Raw genomic sequence first — 21,328 nt, 5'->3', positions numbered from 1 at the left:
GGACCCATAACTATAGGGTCAATTAATCTTTGACAAAGCAGGAAAGAATATCCAGTGTGAAAAGTTTTTTTCAACATATGGTGGGAAAAACTGGACAGCAACATGCAAAAGAATGAAACTGGACCACTTTTCTACACTAAAACAAAAATAAATTCAAAATAGATTAAAGACATAAATGTGAGATATGAAACAATCAAAATCACAGAGAACACAGGCAATAACCTCTTTGACATCAGTCATAGCAACATTTTTCTAGATATGTCTCCTGAGGCAAGGGAAACAAAAGCAAAAATAAACTATTGGGACTTCATTAAAATAAAAAGCTTCTGCACACTGAAGGAAACAACAAAACTAAAAGGATACCTATGGAATGGGAGGATATATTTGCAAATGACATATCTGATAAAGAGTTAGTATCCAAAATGTATAACGAACTTGTAAAACTCAACTACCAAGACAAAAGGGCCCAGAGTGACCACTGAGCTGATGCACACAGGCTCACTAAGTGACCAGCTTTGAAATGGCCATAGGCCATAACCAGCCAATTACAACCAGATACAGTTTTTAAGATTACCAAAAAAGGGAAATTCCATATGTCCTTATACTCCCTCATTCCTCCCTATAACCGTGGCCCCTCACCACTGCCTCATCACAGAGAGTCTCTCCTTTGCTATCCTGCCCGCTACTCCCTTGTGGTATATTCAATGAACTTGTATCTCTTTGAAAAACAACAACAAAACTCAACACCAAAACAAAAAAAAATCTAATTTAAAAATGGACAGAAGATATGAATAGACATTCTTCCAAAGAAGACATACAGATGGCCAACAGACACATGAAAAAGATGCTCAACAATGGGAAAAACTCAAGTGTCAATCTACTGATGAATGGATAAAGAAGCTGTGGTATATGTATATGTATATATATATATATATATATATATATGTGTGTGTGTGTGTGTATATATATGTGTGTGTGTGTGTATATATATACACACACACCATATGCATGTGGTATATGTATATATATATACCATATATATTCATATATATATCATATATATTCATATATACATGAATATTATGCAGCCTTACAAAAGAATGAAATCTCACCATTTGCAATGATGTGGATAGAGATAGCAAATATTATGCTAAACAAAATAAGTCAGTCACAGAAAGACAAATACCATATGATTTCACTCATATGTGGAATTTAAGAAACAAACAAACAAGCAAGAGCAAAAAGGGAGAGGCAAACCAAGAAACAGATTCTTAACTATAAATAGCAAACATGGGGGGCACCTGGTTGGCTCAGTGGGTTAAACGTCTGACTTCGGCTCAGGTCATGATCTCACAGCTCATGGGTTCGAGCCCTGCATCAGGCTCCGTGCTGACAGCTCAGAGCCTGGAGCCTGCTTCAGATTCTGTGTCTCCCTCTCTCTCTGCCCCTTCCCAGCTCATGCTGTCTCTCTCTCTCTCTCTCTCAAAAATAAATAAATATTAAAAAACTTTAAATTTTTAATAAAAAAATTACATTATTATACACCTGAAACTAATATAACACTGGGTGGTAACTTGAATTAAAATAAAAACTTAAAAAAAAAAACAAATCATGACAAAATTAAATCAATACATGGAACCCCCCCCCCCCCGCCAAACATAGATGGGTTTACTACTAACCTTATTTACTTTTATTTTACAATTTCCTCTTAATATAGAGTTAAGGTACATCTTATTTCTTATAATTTATAATCTAAAAAAAATTGATTTATCCCATGATTAAGGATTTTCGGTGTTGGGTGTGTGTATTTCATATGTGTAAATATAAATACTTTCATAAAGTAAGATTGAAAATAAATGAACAAGGTTTTGTCATAAATAGATTTTGCCTAGTGAGAAAACTTGCCTAGACAAGCTTTGGCAGTTCCGTTCAAGAATGTGTATGAGTGACACAGATTTCTCAATTTGCCTCACTGAATTACTTCAGGGCAAATTGTCAGGTGGATGTGCAACAGAAGGCCAAGATTACCTTTTGTTTTTATTTTCAGCCAGCACTAATAGACTTGAGATTTTTCATTCACCATTTTTGCAAAATCTGCTCAGAATGTGACAGGAAGAAATATACCCAATGGAAAGAAGGATGGAAGACAAATAGAGACAGAGGATGAAATGAATGGCCTGGAACGCAAGAAGACCCCAAATAAAGTACAGCCTCCAGATAAGAAGTCTCCCCAACCGTTCATTCCTGGTAATGATTATTCACTTTCACCTCTCCTGGACTTTTCCTGAATGATCATATGAGAACCACCACATTAAAAAAAAAAAGACATGTTGGGATGCCAGGGTGACTCAGTCGGTTAAGTATCCAACTGTTGATTTCACTTCAGGTTATGATTTCATGGCTTGTAAGATCAAGCCCCACATCAGGCTCTGCACTGGCAGCACGGAACCTACTTGGGATTCTCTCTCTCCCTTTCTCTCTGCCCCTTCCTCACTTTCTCTCTCTCTCTCTCTCTCTCAGAATAAATAAACTAATATAAGAAAAAAGAAAAGGTATGTTTCTTAGAGACATAAATCACAATCAAAGGAAGAAGGCAGGTACTGAAAAGACTGAGCAAAAGAAATCTGTGAGATGCTCACTATCTCATGGCATTGTTTACCCTGGGAAATCTGAATTCAGGGGCAATTATAACCTATACTCATACCTGGGAAAAGCAAGTTGGTCAAGGCTAAATGCAAGCCTAACAGCTAGGGGCAACACTGTGAAGTATGACATGTGTCTTTTCTACTCTTGTTTATCCCTTTACCTTCTGCAATTTAGGGATGTTTTAGTTGAAAGACACAGAAAACCCAAGATGGGCTCTATTTAAAAAAGGAAATTTACTGGGACACCTGGGTGGCTCAGTTGGTGGAGTGTCCAACTTCAGCTCAGGTCATGATCTCACAGTTCATGAATTTGAGCCCTACATTGGACTCTCTGTTGACAGCTCAGAGCCTGGAGCTGCTTCGGATTCTGTGTCTTCCTCTCTCTCTGCCCCTCCCCCACCCATGCCCTGTCTCTGTCTCTCTCTCAAAAATTAATAAACATTAAAAAAATTTTTAATTAAAAAAATAGAAAAGGATATTTACTGGCTTTTCTAACTGGAGTCTAGGGGCAAAATAGAATTCACTTGGGCCTAACAGTGTTCATGAGAATGTTTCTGTATCTCTGTTGCCTCCATTCCACTTCCTTGATGTTAGTTTTAATCTTAGCTAGGTTCCCATTTTGTAGATCTAAGACTGCTTACAGCAACAACTGAGGCTTCATAATTCCTTGTTTGTGTCTGTCAAGGAAGGGAAGAGCCTATGTCCTGGCATTCTTTGCAAAATCCTCTAGGTTCACTCTGATTGGACCAACTTAGACCACAAACCAATATCCTTGGACCAGGACAATGTAATGCTATGAGCTGATTGACTTATGTCTGAGCAATAAACCATTCTTAAACCATTTACTGTTTCATAAGGATGGCGTGTTCAGATTAGCCTAATGCAATCAGTTTCTACCTCTCAAAGTAGGTGTGGGTTTAGTTCTATACAAACAACATGGCTAATAGTGAGGACAAGGTGTATGCATGTATGTGTGTGAGTGTTGCTCAAAGAAACATAGTCTCTGTACCTGGAAAGAGGAGAGACAGTGTCAGGCAGCAAACAAGAGATGCCCATTATAGCACTTCCTTCCTAGATCCTTAGTTCTTGACCTCAAATATCCAGCCAGAACCCTATTTAATAAGGTCTTATATTTAGTTAGCCCCTTAATTCATGTAAATTGGCTTAATGCAGAAATAGGTTGGAACTCACTTGAAGACCTACCTGAAGAAATACTTTTGAGGGGGAAAAACTCCTTTAGAAAATTATTTGCATTTACATACATATGTGTATATACAATGTGTATACTCAATATTTTTATGTGTTTGTCAAAATGTAGTATATAATATCTAAAAAATGGATAACAAATTATAACATCATCACTTTTTTATTTTTTTAAGTTTATTTGTTTATTTTGAGAAAGAGAGTGTGCCCACACTTGAGTGGGTGAGGGGCAGAGAAAGAGGGACAGAGAGAATCCCAAGCAGGCTTCACACTGTCAGTGCAAGACCATTGAGGGGCTTGATCACACAAAATACAAGATCATGACCTAAGGTGAAATCAGAAGTCAGATGTTCAAGTGACTGAGCCACCCAGGTGCTCCTAACATGATCACTTTTTAAATGTAAGACAACACATTTGTTAAAATATGGCTGTATTACTTTTTCATAGCTGCCTTAACAAATCACCACAATCTTAGAAACTTAGAACAACACTCACTTATTAGCTCATACTCTGTAGGTCAGAATCCTGGCACAGATTTGCTGGATTATCTAAAATCTCATCAGCATAAAAACAAGGTAGCAGTCAAGGTAATGGTTTCCATTTGTTGCTTAGGATAGTCTTTCAAGCTCATTTGATATTGATAGAATTCAGTTCCTTTCTGTTGTAGGACTGAGCTTCCCATTTTCTGGACATGTGGCCCTTTCATCTTGAAGCTAACAGGGGAATGTTGAATTGGTCTCATGCTTTGAATCTCTTTGCTTTCCTCTTCTGCTCCTAAGGGCTTGTGATTATATTGGGTCCACCTGGATAATTCAGGATACTCCCCCTTAAAGTAAACCTAATTGCACCTGAAAACTTCCTTTTGCCATGTAACATAACCAGGTGGAACATCATGGAGTAAAAAATGGGTGGGGGAGACAAAATTCTGCTTCCCACAATGGATGTTTCATTTTCCACATGGTGAAAAGAAGTGAAAGTGGAGAAAGCACACACAGGGAAGAACCCAAGTATGAGTTCTTCAGCTTTCACATCTTGGTGAATAACATCCTTATATCTATTGATATATGTACATACATATGTAAATTACAGAAAGATAAAAGATGCTGAGACTTTTCATTTGTTCTGATTTAGGCTTTAAAACCTCTGTTCTGCAGACTAGGAATCAGTAATAAGGACAACTTTGAAAGAATCTGCCTGCATTTATCTTGTGTTTCTTTTTTGTCAGACAGTACAAAGAAAATTAAGGTTTTTCTTCTTTGCTATACATATAATACTCAGAAGTGAAAGCTTAATTAACTTGTCAGAATTGTGGCATCTCTTTTCTTGAACTTCTGTATCCACCTTCCCAAAAGATTTGAAAAAGAATGAACCTCCCCAACACCTTCCATGGGGGGACTGCACATGCACAGCAATCTTGCCCTCTAATACAGCTTCCTGTCGTTCCAAGTGGTGTTTTCATCTATCTGGGTGAGCACATGCTTTCACCATTTGTTAAGAAATGTCTACAGTGCAGAGCACCAATTGTTTCATAAGGTAGGGCCCATCAGGTTGCAAAGAGGAAGCAAAGCACAGCAGCTAATTACCATGTACCAGATTCATCTTTTTCAAGAAGACAAAAAAAAAAATTAAAAGAAGCAAAGTAGTTGACAATTCCAGTGTTGCTTATAAGTTAATTTTCACTTTCTCACAGTTGACTTCTTAGTATGCTGCTGTTTCAGAAAATGATGTTCTCAGAAGCATTTCAAATATCAGACCAGATCCTCTCAATGTGTATACTTTCTTCTGGGTCTGAATTTTTTACCTTTGACACCTGCATAAACTCCTCCTACCGGTTAAGAGACGGAGTGTAAACTATCTTTAGCTTACTAGGGTAATTACTAGGGTAATTCTAGGGATGTGAGTTAGTTTCATAATGAAAAAGATTGACAACTCCTTTTTCAATCTTTGACTTTCATTTTCTTAGGCCTTCCCTGGACCCATAACAGAACTTAGCTTTTCTAAAACCTGCTTCCTGATACAACCCCATACTGAAAACTCCTTTAGTCTACAGTCTAATGGACTTCATGTTCTCAGTATTATATACCTGTGCTGCTGAGTTGTTTGATAAAGTTTCTTATGTCATCTTCCCAGCTGAACCACCATCTGCACAGAAACAGAGACCACAGTTTATGTTACTAATGATTGCCAATTAATGTTGTTGGCCTGATCACGATTCTATCATCTTTTAAAAAATTAACAGTCTGATAATTCCAACATCTTTGCCATATCTCAGTCTGGTTGTGATGCTTGCTCTGTCTCTTCAAACTGTGGTTTTTGCCTTTTTATTTGTCTTGTAATCTTTTCTTGACAGCCAGACATGATGCATTGGGTAAAAGGAAATGTTATAAATAGGCCTTTAGTAATGTGGTGGTGATGTGGTGGGAGGAGAAGTATTCTCTGGTGCTATGAGTAGCTTAAGTCTTTGAGTGACTCTGTACCTCTGGAGTGTGAGCTTCACATGTGCTTCTCAGTGCTCCCCCAGATGGAGCAGGATAGCTAGAATGAGCTGAAGTTGGGTGTTTTCCTTCCCTGCAGTCAATTAGGCTCTGATAAAACTCCAGCACGTTGCACGTTGGGCTCTAGTTAACTACTTTCTCTGGAGGGCAGACCTTATTAACAAGAACAGATGCTCTGGAGTATCTCAAAATGGCTCTTTACTTCGACTCTACAGGAAACATGGGGGGGATTTTTCTCCGATATATTCTGTGAGAACTTGGACAAGCTTCTGGAGGTAAATTTCACAACAGTGTGAGAGCTCCCCCCACCCCACCGCCTACTGAGCCCTCTGGAGCTTTTAGCTTTCAGCTTTGTCTAGGCTGAGCTCCCAGCAGTTCATGAATTACAGTTTAGGTTTTCCTGCCCTGGCACTGGTTCTGTTGAGGTGGTATGCTGGTGGGTTTCTGTCCTGGTAACCTGTGATTTTCTGTATTCACTTCTCTGTCTCTATAACTTGGGGGGCAGACAGTGTTTTGCCCTATGATTTCACATTTCGGGTGACTCTAACAAGGGTTGTTGATATTTTAATTCAACTTTTTATTTGTTAGGATCAAGTAAGACTACTAGTTCATAATTTTCCAGGTTAAAAACTGAACTCTTCCGCTTCCAGTTTGTAACTTTTCATTTAACAAACATTTGCCATATATCAGGCACTGTTTTACAAATATTCAGTCCCTTAATCCTCCTACCAACTGTATGAGGTAGGTATTATTATTATTATTATCCCCATTTTACAGGTGAGGAGACTGAGTCGCAGAAGTTAGTTGTAATACGGTTGGACCTGGGATTTTGCATCTTTTATTTATAAGATAAAATCATCAAGTTATGATTTCCAATGTTCTCTGCAATGAATTAGGGAACTGAAGAGAAGCACTTCCTCATTATGAATTCATATCTTTTGAATGTCTACTGGATTTGAGTTACTCCTCCTCACTCTCTTGGCTTCTACTTTGTCTTGCTAAGCCATGGTCCAACCCTGTTTGGCTAGTTTCATCACTTTCTTTCCAGACTGTTCAGTAAGCCTTGACTCTCTAGAAACTAAACTCTTATGTGAAAATCGCTTACTTGTTTGTCTCCTTTTGAAATAGGACTTTACGGCTTATCAGATGTATAAGATACCTCTTTGCAAAGGATAGCTCCTTAAAGCAGAATTATATTCCAGACATAGGCAGATAAAATATGCCTTAAGGAAAGAAAATGACTGTAACAAACATTGGACGGAGGTAAACATCTTAGCAGGAAAAACATACTAACAAATTATAAATTAATGTGGGTTACACTTCAATGATGAAAAAATCTTTGTTAAGAAAGACCATCCCCTCTGCAGAAGGTTCTCCACTGACAAACAGATTAGGTTGTGAAAGGCTATCTGTAAATTCGTGTGTTGGTAGGTCCCACTGGGCATAGTGTACCATCTGCTGGTGGAATGCAGGGTTGAGATATATATATATAAATATATATATATATATATATATATATATATATTTTGTTTATCATGTACCTTTTTAGTGAAAGTTTCATTTTTATAGGGGCTTTGGAATTATGATTGAAAGTGTCTACATAAGTAAATATTTACTAACTTCTTTGCCATAACAAAGTTGTGTAATAAGCAAATACAAAATTCGGAGGCATCCAACAGTATTCAGTTTGCTCAGGTGTGTGAGTTACCTGGGTGCTTCTAAATTGGCTTATCTGAGCTGGGCTTTTCATGTGTCTGTAATCAGTTACAATTTGGCTAGGAGCTGGCCAGTTTAGGAAGGCCTTGGCTGGGTTGATTTAACTTTGTTCCACTTGGTCTTGTGTCCTAAAACAAGCAGGCCTGGGCTGGTTCTAATGGTGGATGCAGATGTCCAGGAGAAAGAACAGAGGCGATCAAGGCTTTTTGAGGCCTAAAAATAGAACTGGCACATCATGACCTGTGCCATATCCTATTAGCCAAAGAAAACTACAAGGCCATCCCAGGTCAAGACTGTAAAGGAAGAGATTCTATCTTCTGATGGGAGGAACTATAAAGTCACATTGAAAGGAGTGAAGATATGGGAGTGAGGGGAACAACTGAGTCCATTTTTGCATACCAATCTTGTGACTGATAGTTGAACATTCTTGAAGCAATTCAAACGTTCTTTTCTTTATCACATCAAATAAAATTTAATTTAACCAATTTGTGGAAAATAAAGAAAAAGTACAATGAATATGTCTTGTGGACAATGCTAGCCCAATTTTCTCTCTTCTTAAAATATAAATAACTTTCAAAATCTCATGTTCAACAAAGTAAGATTTTTGCATAAGAGAAAACTGCATCTGTTTGTGCCTTGATTATTTGTTTTTAAAGCTAATGTAGCAATATTGTCACTTAAGGATAAGAAAAATGTTCTTCCTTAGAAGGTAGTTATTTTCTCTCTAACTTAATAACACCTAATTAATACCTAGCAATAAATACCTAAGCCCATCTCGGCTTCCAGTGAGTCCTGGAATTAACCACATAGTCCTGTGTGCTCACAAACTCCAGGGCTGCTCTCTGTAATTGCTGGCTCAAAGACCCCTACTCCTTCTTGTACCCTACTGAGAAATTCTATTCCCTATTCTCATTATGAAAAGAGCATAAAAATCTTAAAATTACTGAGTTCTACATATGTGACTAATTAGATTTGGCTTTTTGGCTTTAAAAAAGTATATATGTATATATATCAGGACAAAAGACTAGAAATGTTTTATCCATGACATTTTATAAGATATATCCATATTTGGAAGCAGGATACTATTGAGAAAGTATCATTTGTTGTTAACAAGCATGCTCCCTGACAAGAAAACCTTTCACTGGGGACTAAGAGTATCCCACTTACATTGTAATTGAGAAAGACATAATCTTTCAAATCATTGGAGCTCCTATTTAGAAAACTACAGAGTAACCTGTGAAACAAGTGTTGCCTTTAAAATGTCCACATGGTGCCATATGGTCTTACACAGATCCCTTTTCTTGTAAACAAAAATGAAATGTGATCTATCCACATTGGGTGTGTTCCTTAAGAATAGTGTTTTATCCCAGATTTCCAATAAAATGTTCCTTTAGGGAAATGAGTGTTAACATAAAGTACCTTTCTTTAAGATATACTGTAGTAAAAAGCTTTTTTTATGCACAGCAAGCAAATAGCTATGCCAGTTAGACAAAGACTCTGATTGAGAGAGAGAATTCACAATGCCCCAGGTGGTCTCCTGTTTCCAACTTCCCTACTTTTAACTCCTAAAACATATATGTGGAAAAAGGACAGTGATAAATCACCCACATTAGTAGAATTCCTCTAGGGAGAGTTCTAACTTATTTTTTCTAAAACTGCAGGAAGAATAAATAATAGCTCAAGCAGTGACCAGCATAGTCTAAACTGGTTTCTTCCTGTTGTTTTGATAACCATGTCAAATAGCTAACAACTTGTACTGTATGACCAGGTGGTCTGGTGGCAAAACATAAGCACAAGTTAGAGGATCTTTCAATGACTGACTTTGAAACTTTGAACAATGCACTAACTGCCTCAATTCAGGCATCTCTAAAAGGAGGCAATGAGGCCATCTTGACCTACTTCAGACGAATGATAGAAGCATGAAATAAGTGAATACATGTTTGAATGTTACTAAAGGTGCTGTAGAATTTAAAAGAGCACTGCTATCATTGGATGGGAGGCAGAACAATATGATAGGAAGAGCAAAACATTGGATTAGAAGTCAGGTGACCTGGTTCTGCTGCAACTAGCTCTGCTCTTAACTAGCTGGATATCTTTGGGTAAGTTATTTTAACATTCTGGGCCATTGTGCCCTTACTTGGCAACTGTGTGAGATCGTGGCAAGAACAGAATGAGGTGCTAGGGAAACAAGAGTGAATAAGGCAATCTTTGTCCTGGAGGAGTTCACCTCCAGTGGGAGAGATGGAGGTGTAAAGAGATGAAGATGATGTAATGTGATGGATGGTAAAGGATACTAGGCACTCTGCTTGGAGAACATGGAGGAGGAGTGATTCATGTTGCCTAAGGGAGTTAGATGCATTCCACAGAGAAGGTGACATTTTAGCTGGGTCTTGAAGGATGTGTAGGTGTTTCCCAGAGAGTAAGGAGGGAAGAGAAAGGAGATGGGGCTGGGAAGGTTGAGCCATGAAGTACATTTTGTGTCATGCTAAGGAGTTTGGACACAAAGGGATAGGTGATGGCACAAATGTCTGTTGATTGCGTGGAGCAGCCAGCTACAGATTTGATATTGTTAATGGATCATTCCCAAGTCTGCCTTTCCATCAACACATTTGAAGTGTATAGGCAGCCTTTTAGGGCCAGCCTGGCTTTCAAGTAATGGAGCCTTCTCTCCAATCGATTACCTGCCCTCTGCAGGGTTTCCATGTGCCAATAGTAAGTGTTCTGAGACCAGTAATGACCTTCAGTGTGTATGTATATGTGGAAGTTGGGGGAGGTAAAGGGGAAGATGGGCTCTCAAGAGTTCCAGCTCAATATTTGGCATCTTGTGGTTCATGTTACTGAGTCAACTCTACCCTCAGTTCTAGTTATGCCTGTGATAAAAACCCTATCCCCTCTGCCCTGACTCTTTTAATCTGATTTCTTCTTTGATTCTTAACCTGATAGCCTGTAGTTTGTAGTTTACAGCCTCTAGGAATTTTGGAGTCTTATTACTTATTAGCCATTCTTGTCCCAAAACTTGTTTTCTCCTGGTGAATATCCTTGAAATTAGCCACTGAATCATTTGATTCAATGCCAAATATTGACCTAAGATTTCTGCTACTGATACTGATCATTACTATGTTCCACCCACTTGTCAAAGCAACCTTGTACTTCCTGTTGGACTTCTGTGATGTTTACTAAGTCTTTTGCTGAGATTCTCAAATACTGTTCTACCTTCTAGACTAGAGTTCATTCCAATACTTCAGGGTATTCACTTCACTCCATCAGCTAGGTCTGGTTCCAGGTCTTTGACTCTCTAGTGCTACCTTCCTCCTTTCTAGCTAGTCATGCCCTGCCAGAGCACAAGATATAACACACACTCCAAGACAAATCTAAACAAAAGTCTATCAAAATGAATGAGTAGTCTTCCAAATTCAGGCACTCAAGACCCCTAATAAAACTGAAAATATTTCCCAGAAGGAAAATTGGAATAATTATTACCATGAGTACATCTGCCATGAATACATACATACCACTTCAGTTTTTCAGTTACAGTTAATCTATCACACACCAAGCCCTTCAGGGCCAGAAACACAGAATAATATCTATTGAGGGGTCTCCAACAATCCTGCAAGGTAAATATTCTATTTCACAAAGTTGGAAACTGAGACAATCTAATTTACCCAAGTAAAGCAATCAGTTAGTAAATTAAAAAGCCTTAATCCATCTCCACTTCCTTCACTCTTTGTTTTGTGTGTCTAATAACTTTTACTGATTGCTATATGAATCATTGCTATAGTGCAGAAAAATAGCTCAATGTAAGATATCACTATTCCTATTATCCATGAAGAATTTCTTCCTGATCTTGTCCTCCCATCATTTCTAGTCTCATGTTTCTTAGGCAACCTTACTCTCTAAATTCTTTAGCATGCTGTCTCCTTTTTCAGAGTAGTTGGCCTCTCAACCCAATGTGAAATCTTGCCATTTGCAACTATGTGGATGGAACTGGAGGGTATTGTGCTAAGCAAAATTAGTCAGACAAAGACAAATATTGACCTCACTCATATGAGAAATTCGAGATACAAAACAGATGAACATAAGGGAATGGAAGCAAAAATAATATAAAAACAGGGAGGGGGACAAAGCATAAGAGACTCTTAAATATAGGGAATGAACAGAGGGTTGCTGGAGGGATTATGGGAAGGGCAATGGTCTAAATGGGTAAGAGGCATTAAGGAATCTACTGCTGAAATCATTGTTGCACCATGTGCTAACTAACTTGAATGTAAATTAAACAATAAATAAAAAAATTAGAAATTAAAAAAAATAAGTAGGTTGGTTTCAGTAGCAGTGCAGAAGATAGGAGAAGGTAGTGAGAAATGCCTACAGCATGGAGAATGCCAAGATTATAGGCCACATATGCATCCTCCGTTGTGAATATGTGTGCAATGTGGAGGTTGGGGTAGGAGTGTAGGTAAGGACATGGAAAGGTAGAGTAAACAAAGTGCACATGTTTGACAACAGTGTTGAGAATCAGTGCCCTGCCATCTGTGGGTGGGTGGGAGGATAACTAACAAAACTGACTAAGAGAACTGCACACAAGAAAGGACAGGACTTAGTTTGTCTCCATTTATTCCTCAGCTAGGTTTCTATTCCCACTTTGGGCTATTAAAGCTGCTCTTAATAATGTCAATACTTTAAACTCAGGTAGGATCTCAGGCCACCTTGGTTCTCAGAAACACCAAGCCAGAGAAGACAGGGAGCATACTTCTGAGGTTGCAATAGTAAGATTAGCAAAGTAACCCAGACACAAACATAAACACTTGTTAATACCAGAAGAATACAGATAGATATATAAAATGTAACATATCTTTCAGGTGGGAAATAGTACATATATTCAAATATTTTTGAAGAAGTTAAATTCAAAAATGCATGTGACACATTCAGTGAGAAAAATGTATTATACACTATATATGAAGTTTGAGCCTATATACATATATAAAAGAAAAAAAAATACACCTCTAGAAAATGAAAGATTGAAAGATCATTCACTAAAATGTTAACTGTCCTTTTGAATGTGAAACTGTAGGTAATTTTGTTTTCAAGGTTTATATTTATAGTTTTTTTATTACTTTTCAAGTATTTTCCAATGATTTAAATTAAATTTGTTTTCAGAAATCATTTTATAAAGGAAATACAATTCTTCAAGTTTTCAGCCTACCATGTAAATTCTTAAGGTTCTTTTGTATGTTTCATTTCTTCTTGTTTTAAATCTGTGGTTCACAAATTTTAAAATATGCATAAGAATCATCAAGGTGCTTATAAAAAAAAACTGATTCTGGACTTCACCCCCTAAAGATTCTGATTTTTTTGGATCTTCTAGCCCAGAAGTCTGCATTTTTTTAACAAACGTCCTGTTGGTTGTGATGCAGGACAGGACCCATGTGTCAAACTAGAAACATCATGAGATTTTAATTATTCCTCTCAATATACAATATAAGCTTTTGTTTCCTTACAGGTTAAAGTCTAGTGAAAATGTGGGGTGGGAATAAGCGGAATAGCTCTCCTCTTTGTGGTCATTGGAGCCACTGAGCAGATTCTAAGAACAGAAATTTAAGGTGACTAAACAAGGTCCAGTTGTAGGGAGGGGGACAATCAAAAGACTAGGTTCTTTGGTTCAAGAGTGAAGCAAAGGATTGCAGTTAGTACACCAAGTAGCTAATACAAAAACTGCTGTGCAGATTCAGGATGTAAGATTATCATCCAGATATTTTCCATTCAAAATTAGAGGTGCATGAGTAGCCAAGACAACTAATGAATAAAAAATGAAGGATGTCAGTAGTCATAGGGAGTTGATCTAGTGAAATTCTCAAACTTCATAATGAGCAATTACAGTGGTTTTATTAAACTCCCATAAATGCCAGAAGAAAAGTAAATGGAAAATTCTTAAACTATTTCTCTGAGTTCTAGATCCCTATTTCCATCTACCAATTAAACACTACCACCTGATTATCATATAGACATGGTGAATTCAAATTTTCCAAATCTGAAAAAAGATACCTATCTTTTAATCTCTGCCTCCTTTAAAAATATCAGTCTTCAGGGGCACCTGGGTGGCTCAGTCGGTTGAGCTTCTGACTTCAGCTCAGGTCATGATCTCATGGTCTGAGTTAGAGCCCTGTGTCAGGCTCTGTGCTGACAGCTCAGAGCCTGGAGCCTGCTTCAGATTCTGTGTCTCCCTCTCTCTCTGACCCTTCCCCGTTCATGCTCTGTCTCTCTCTGTCTCAAAAATAAAATAAAACATTAAAAAATTAAAAAAAATCAGTCTCCAATCCATTTGCCCCAACAATAAGCCTTAATCCTACACTTCTTTGATTATGCAGCCTCATCTTCTGCCTTCACCATAACTAGTGTAATATGGATTGTGCTGTGCATCAAATAGAGAATTGAAAGCACTTAGCTTAACGCCTGGACAGAGTTGTGTTCTAATAAATGTTGGTTCTGCCTTCTCTACCCTAGTCATAATGAAGTACTTGTTCTCTCAGGTGTATATGGTTCTATCTGCCCAAGGATTTTTTCCTGATTGCCTTTTAACTAACTTTTCCAGGAGACCCAACACAAACACTGTTTCTCTGTTATGCATTCAAAGCCTCACAGTATAATTCTATTGTAGCACTGAAACTATATTAAATTATAGATGCTATTTACCCTTTGGACCAAAAAAAACAAAAAAAACAGACTGTATACTGCAAGGTCCTAAGTGACATTCATCTCTCTGTACCAGGTACTTCTCTGAGCCACTTTAAACTGAGGCTATATGCAAGGGTCCAATAATCACAAATCTAACTTTGTAACTGGACTTCCCTGGGACTTCAAGCCTTGTCTTAGGCCCATGTCTAATTTTAGTGTGGTGCATGATATCAGAAGCACCTCACACCAGGTAGACAATGTCTATTTCTATTCAGCTCCTTGGCCCACCTAGTTACTTAAGTACTATCCAACCATTCCAATTATGTTGCATTTTCAGTGCTTCTGATGCTGCCCAAAGATGCTGTATTTGTTGGTTGGCTATCCTATGTCGATATTTCTTCTCCATTACTGTTTCACCAAAGCAGACATCTGTTGTCTTTGTTCAGAACCTTGTCTACTATTCTGGTAACAGAAACCCTTTTGCTGGCTGAAAACTCATTCCTGTGGTGACCAAGATTTGCTAATCAAAATTCTCTAATCTCCTATCATACTCAGGAAGTGCTTCAAGAATGAGTAAGTGAAGCATTCCAAACAAATCAGAGCACTGGCTTCTAAAGTAGAAGGCTGATAAATTAATATAGTATCCTGGAACTTACTGTTAGTTTATTTTAATAGGTTTTTTTTTGGAGTCTTTAAGGCTTCCTACATATAGTATATCATGTCACCTGCAGATAGCAACAATTTTACTTTTTCCTTACCAATTTGGATGTATTTTCTTTTCTTGTCTGATTGCTGTGGCTAGACTTTCCAGTACAATATTGAGTAAAAGTGGTGAGAGTATACATCCTTCTCTTGTTCTTGATTTTTAGGAAATCTCTGTTTTATACCATTTAGTATGTTTTGTGGGTTTATCATTTATGGCCTTTATTATGTTGAGGTAAATTCCCTCTAAACACACTTGGTTGAGAGTTTTTATCATGAATGGATGTTGACTTTCTGTCAAATACTTTTTCTGCATCTATTGAGATGATCATATGGTTTTTTACCTCCTGTTAATGTGATCTATCATGTTGATTGGTTTGCAAATATTGAACCATCCTTGCATCACTGGAATGAATAAGTCACAGTTGATCTGGTGAATGAACTTTTAATGTATTGTTGAATTCAGTTTGCTAACATTTTGTTGAGGATTTTTATATCTAAATTAGGGACATCAGCCTACAGTTTTCTTCTTCTTTTTTTTTTTCAGTGTCTGTCTAATTTTGGCATCAGGGTCTGGTCTCAGAATAAATGTTGAATTTTCCCCTCCTCTTCTGTTTTTTGGAATAGTTTGAGAATAATAGGTATTATTTTTTTCTCTAAATGTTTGACAGAATTCAGCTGTGAAGCCATGTTGTCCTGAACTCTTGTTGGTTGAGAGTTTTTTGATTACTGACTCCATTTTATTATAGTAAAGTGTTGTTTGTTCATATTTTTTGTTCTTCTTGATTCAGTTTTGGAAAATTGTATATTTCTAGGAATTTATTCATTTCTTCTAGATTGTTCAATTGTTAACATATAATTTTTTATCGTATTCTCTTCTAATCCTTTGTATTTCTGTGATGTCAATTGTTACTTCTCTATTTCTGATTTTATTTGATCCTCTGTTCTCTTGATGAGTCTGACTACAGGTGTATCAGTTTTATCTTTTCAAAGAACTAGCTCCTGATTTCATCGGTCTATTTTTTTTTTTAGTCTCAACTTTATTTCCACTTTAATCTATTGTTTCCTTCCTTCTACTAACTTTAGACTTTGTCCTTTTTCTGTTTCCTTAGGTGTAAGGTTAGGTTGTTTGAGATTTTTCTAGTTTCTTGAGGTATTCATAAATACTCTCCTAGAACTGCTTTTGATGTATCTCAGATATTTTGGACTGTTTTCATTTTCATTGGTCTTTATGTATTATTAACTTTGTCTTTGATTTCTTCATTGAACCCTTGGTTGTTTAATAGCATGATGTTTAGCATCCCTGTGTTTGTATTTTTTTCCATATTTTTTCCTATAATTGATTTCTAGTTTCATACCATTGTGGTTGGAAAATATGCTTGATATGATTTCAATTTTCTTAAATTTTGAGACTTGTTTTGTGGTTTAACATGTGATTTATTATAGAGAATGTTTCATGTGCAGTTGAAAAGAATGTGTACTGTTTTTGGAAGGAATGTTCTATATATATCTGTTAAGTCCTTCTGGGCTAATGTGTTGTTCAAGGTCAATGTTTTATTATTTTTGTTTTAATTTTTGTCTGGGTGATCTATCCATTGCTATAAGTAGGGTGTTAACATCCCTTACTAATAGTGTTATATGGTCAATGTCTCCCTTTATGTCTATTAATGTTTTCTTCATGTGTTTAGTTGTTCCTATGTTGGGTGCATGGATATTTACAATAGCTATATCCTCTTGTTGGAGTGATTACTTTATCACTACATAATGCCCTTCCTTCTATCTTGCTACAGTCTTTGCTTTAAAGTCTATTTTTTTTATGATCTAAGTATGGCTACCCTAGGTTTTTTTTTTCCTTCCATTTCCTTGAATTTTTCCATGACATTTTAAGACTGTGTGTGTGTGTGTGTGTGTGTGTATATCTATCTTTATATATATATATATATATATATATATATATATATAAAATCCATTATGCCACCCTATGCATTTTGGTTGGAGCATTTAGCCATTTACTCTTAAGTAATTATTGATAGGTGTGGACTTAGTGCTATTTTTTTAGTTGTTTTCTGGTTGTTTTTGTAGTTCTTCTCTGTTCCTTTCTTCTTCCTCTGCTCTCTTCCCTTGTGGTTTGATGGCTTTCTTTACTATTAAGCTTGGATTCCTTTGTCTTTTTTGTGTCCTATGTATTACAGATTTTTAATTTGTGTTTATCATGGAGTTCATATATAACATCCTAGGTGTTTAGCTATCTAAATTAAGTTGATAGTTACCAAAGTTTGAAGACGTTCTAAAAGCACTAAAATTTTACCCCTCCCATGTTTTGCGTATATATCATATTTTACATCTTTTTATTTTGTGTATCTCTTGACTAGTTTCTATAAATGAAATTGATATAGTGTGGACTTCCTTGGGTTCATCTTGTTTGGGACTCTCTTTGATTCCTGGACATAGATATCTGTTTCCTTCCCCAAATTAGGGAAATTTTCAGCCAGTATTTTTTCAAATAATTTTTCTGCCTCCCTCTTCTTCTAGGATCCCTATAATGTGAATGTTATTATGCTTGACAATGTCAGAGTGGTGTCTTAATATAGTCTCATTTTTTATTATTTTTTTTCTTTTAGCTGTTTAGCTTGGTTGCTTTCCATTACCTTGTATTAGCAATCACTGATCTGTTCTTTGCATCCCCTAAGTTACTGTATTCTTCAGCTCTGCCTGGTTATTTTTGTTTTTTCTCTTTATTGAAATTCTCACTGAGTTAATCCACTCTGCTATCAATATTAGTATTTTTATGACCATTACTTTGAAATCTTTATCAGGTATATTGCTTATCTTTGTTTCATAGCTCTTCTTGTATGATTTTAGTCTTTTTCTTTCATTTCGGACATATTCCTTTATCTCCTCATTTGTCTAACTTCTCTTTCCATGTGTTAGGTAGGTCAGCTATATCTCCTGGTCTTAAAAACAGTGGCTTTGTGCAGCAGAGTCCTGTGGTGTCCTGTAGCACAATCCACCCTGTTCACCAGAATCTGGTGCTCCCTATGTGAGCTGTAGGCATTCTTCTGTTGTGGCTGAGACACAATTGCTGTGGACACACTGGGGGTCGGGGCTTGTTGGGGCCAGCCTTCGGGCTGGCTATTTATGTTTGATGCTTGGGATAGCTTTGGGCACACCAAAGAGCAAAGAGTAGGACTTGCTTTCTGCACACTCCACTAAGAAGCCCAGCTGTAGAAACCGTGGGTGCTTCAGTGTGTATGGTTATCTTCCCCCTTGCCTTCACTTCAGGGCAGTAGTCACTTTGCAGGCAGGTGTGTTTGGTAGGGCAGGTACACAGGAGAATTCTAGTAAGGTAGATGGAAAATGTTGGCTTCCATGACATCGGCTATTTTGACTGAGGAAGGGCAAGAAAAAGGGTACCTACTGGCACTCTTATTCTTGGAAAAATCTCCTGCAGATTCCTGCTCCTCTGGCACATGTTCTAAAATAGGTAAATATTCATGTAGTCTCCAGGCACCTTCAAACTGCTGCTTCTGCTTTTCTGCTGTCTCTGGACAGAGTAACAGAAACTTGGTTTCCTCTAACTGTCTGGCCTTTCTGGCATTAAGCCTTGCTGATTTTCAAAGCCAGATATTACAGGGCTTTGTCTTCCCAGTGTGGGTACTGTGAGTGCCCAGTGAGAAGTCTGATTCCCTTTTTCTTCCCTGAATGTGATGTCTTTTTCACTTGTGGTTAGTCATGCTGAGGGTTTTGTTCCCAACCATGTCTCCACCCATCCTATCCTTTTTGATATGGCCTTCTCTCTCTGACCAGCTGTGGAAGATCTCTTGTGTCAGTGTTCAGGTCATTTTCAGAGTGAATTACAATACATGTAGTTGTCACCTCAGTGTGTCCAAGGGACAAGGTGGGCTCAGGATCCTCCTACTTTACCATCTTCCTGGACTCTCAGTGCAAAACCTTCTCTAACTTGCAGTCTGTGTGAAGACTACAGTTTGCCCACTCCTGCTGTAAGTCAGAGTTTCCCCCACATTCACCCAAACGCATTTCCCCCCTCCCATACACCACTAACTCTCCACCAGAATCCAGTCAATTAATTCAAACTATTTGGACCTATTCCCAAATCCTGTCTTTCTGATACATGGTCCATGTTTGCCATGTAAGATAATATTCAACACAGGTTTGTTGAATGACTGAATGAAGAACTAGAAGAAAAAAAATTAGAAGGAAAACATCTGATTCTTCTTCAAGCAAGTCTTCTAGCATAATTTCTTTTTCCTAGCATAATTTCCTTGGAAAGTAAGAGAGCCATGCAGAATGGTACTCTTGAAAGGTACCCAAAGCTGTCCTCTCTATCAGGTATCAGGCTGACTAGTCAGCCAATTGAAGGGACTAAGTGTGGATAGTAAAGGAAAAGATTGGCAACTGGACCCCTAGAACTTTATTAAAAAAAAATTAATGTTTATTCAGTTTTGAGAGACAGAGACCGTGTGTGAGCAGGGGAGGGGGCAAAGAGAGAGGGAGACACAGGATCTGAAGCAGGCTCCAGGCACTGAGCTGTCAGCACAGAGCCCAACACGGCTCAAACTCATGAGCTGTGAGATCATGAGCTGAGCCGAAGTCGGACACTTAACTAAATGAGCCACCAGGCGCCCCTGGTGGCCCCATACTTTGAATGTGAACACTGAGAGTTCAGCCTGAAGGAGAAAAATCGTAAATTGGCAGCATATTTATGGTTGAGTGAAGCCAGACACAAGGCTGAAAAAGGACAAATTTATCATTTTTAATTAATCTAAAGTTTTCTGATATTCAAATGTTATCATAATTGCCAAATCAATTTCCCTATGAGTTTAAGCATTCATGTAGGAAATGAAGTAATTTCTCATATTTAAATTCAAATATCTTATGTTTTAATATAAGAAAGATAAAATGCTAATATCTTCTTGCCAAGGAGAAAAGGCCATGAATTTCATCCCAAGCTTCCCAGTCCCTGACTGCCCTTGCGAACTTGCCGCACCTACCAGAATTCCTATTACAGGCAGAATATGTGTCTGTAGATACAAGGAAACCTCTAAGGGTGTCTGGTTTGTTAAACAATTATAGTTCTAAGAGCCTGGAAAAACACATCTGGCTCACAAGAGTGAGAGTCTTGGGACTGACAATATTAACAAATGTGAAAAATCTCTACTTTCTGTTCTTGTGAAACAAAGTCAGAGGCTCCATGCACATGGTCTTGGGCATTCTCCTACTCTGTCCCAATCTTGATCCTTCCATTTACCATCTTTCTTCTCCCTCTCTCATTCTCTGATTCTTCCTTCTTCAAAGATCAAAACAAACATAAGTGATTTTTCACATTCCAATACATCCAAATTGGAAGGATTCAGAAGTTTTTCTTCCAAATGCAATAGGCAAAAACCAACTTTCTGCAAATAAGATCTCTAGCTCAGGTGTCTGCTGCCATGTAATCATTCATATGTATCATATGCCAGGAAGGCATAGCTCTTGGTGCTTGGGAAGGGTAGTAAGCAGAATTTTGTCCCTCATCACCTTTACTCCCTGTTATTACTCTTGGGAATATGTTACATTATATGGCAAAAGGGTCTTTACAGATGCATTTTAGATCACTAGCCAATTGACCTTAAAACAGGGAGATTATTTAAATTCTTCCAGAGGGCTTAATGTAATCACATGAGCTCTTAAAAACTGAAGTGAGGGCAGAGGGGAAGTCAGAGGGACTTGAAGCACGGAAAGTATGCAATGTGCCATTGCAAGTTAGAGGATGGAGGGCCATGTGTGAAAGGATTGTTAGGGAGGTCTTTGGGGTGTTTAGGAACTGAAAATAAGAATTCTGGCTGGCATCCAGTGAAGAAGGGAGACCTCATCTGCACAACTGCAAAGAAGTGAATT

At 37.6% G+C, this 21,328-nt stretch overlaps 1 long non-coding RNA gene across 1 annotated transcript in view; it reads left to right on the top strand.

Moving 5' to 3' along the window:
- The first annotated feature begins 2,075 nt into the window (after positions 1 to 2,075).
- LOC125172903 (uncharacterized) overlaps positions 2,076 to 21,328 on the top strand; it is a 69,033-nt gene continuing 49,780 nt past the window's right edge. Inside the window, exon 1 of the long non-coding RNA XR_007154866.1 lies at positions 2,076 to 2,247. This is a non-coding gene — a long non-coding RNA (uncharacterized LOC125172903). The remainder of the gene's footprint in view (positions 2,248 to 21,328) is intronic.

The sequence above is a fragment of the Prionailurus viverrinus genome, chromosome C1 (genome assembly GCF_022837055.1).
Source record: "Prionailurus viverrinus isolate Anna chromosome C1, UM_Priviv_1.0, whole genome shotgun sequence".
NCBI lineage: Eukaryota > Metazoa > Chordata > Mammalia > Carnivora > Felidae > Prionailurus > Prionailurus viverrinus.
The sequence above is the reverse complement of the archived record's forward strand: the minus strand, read 5'-3'. Positions and strand labels throughout refer to the sequence as shown.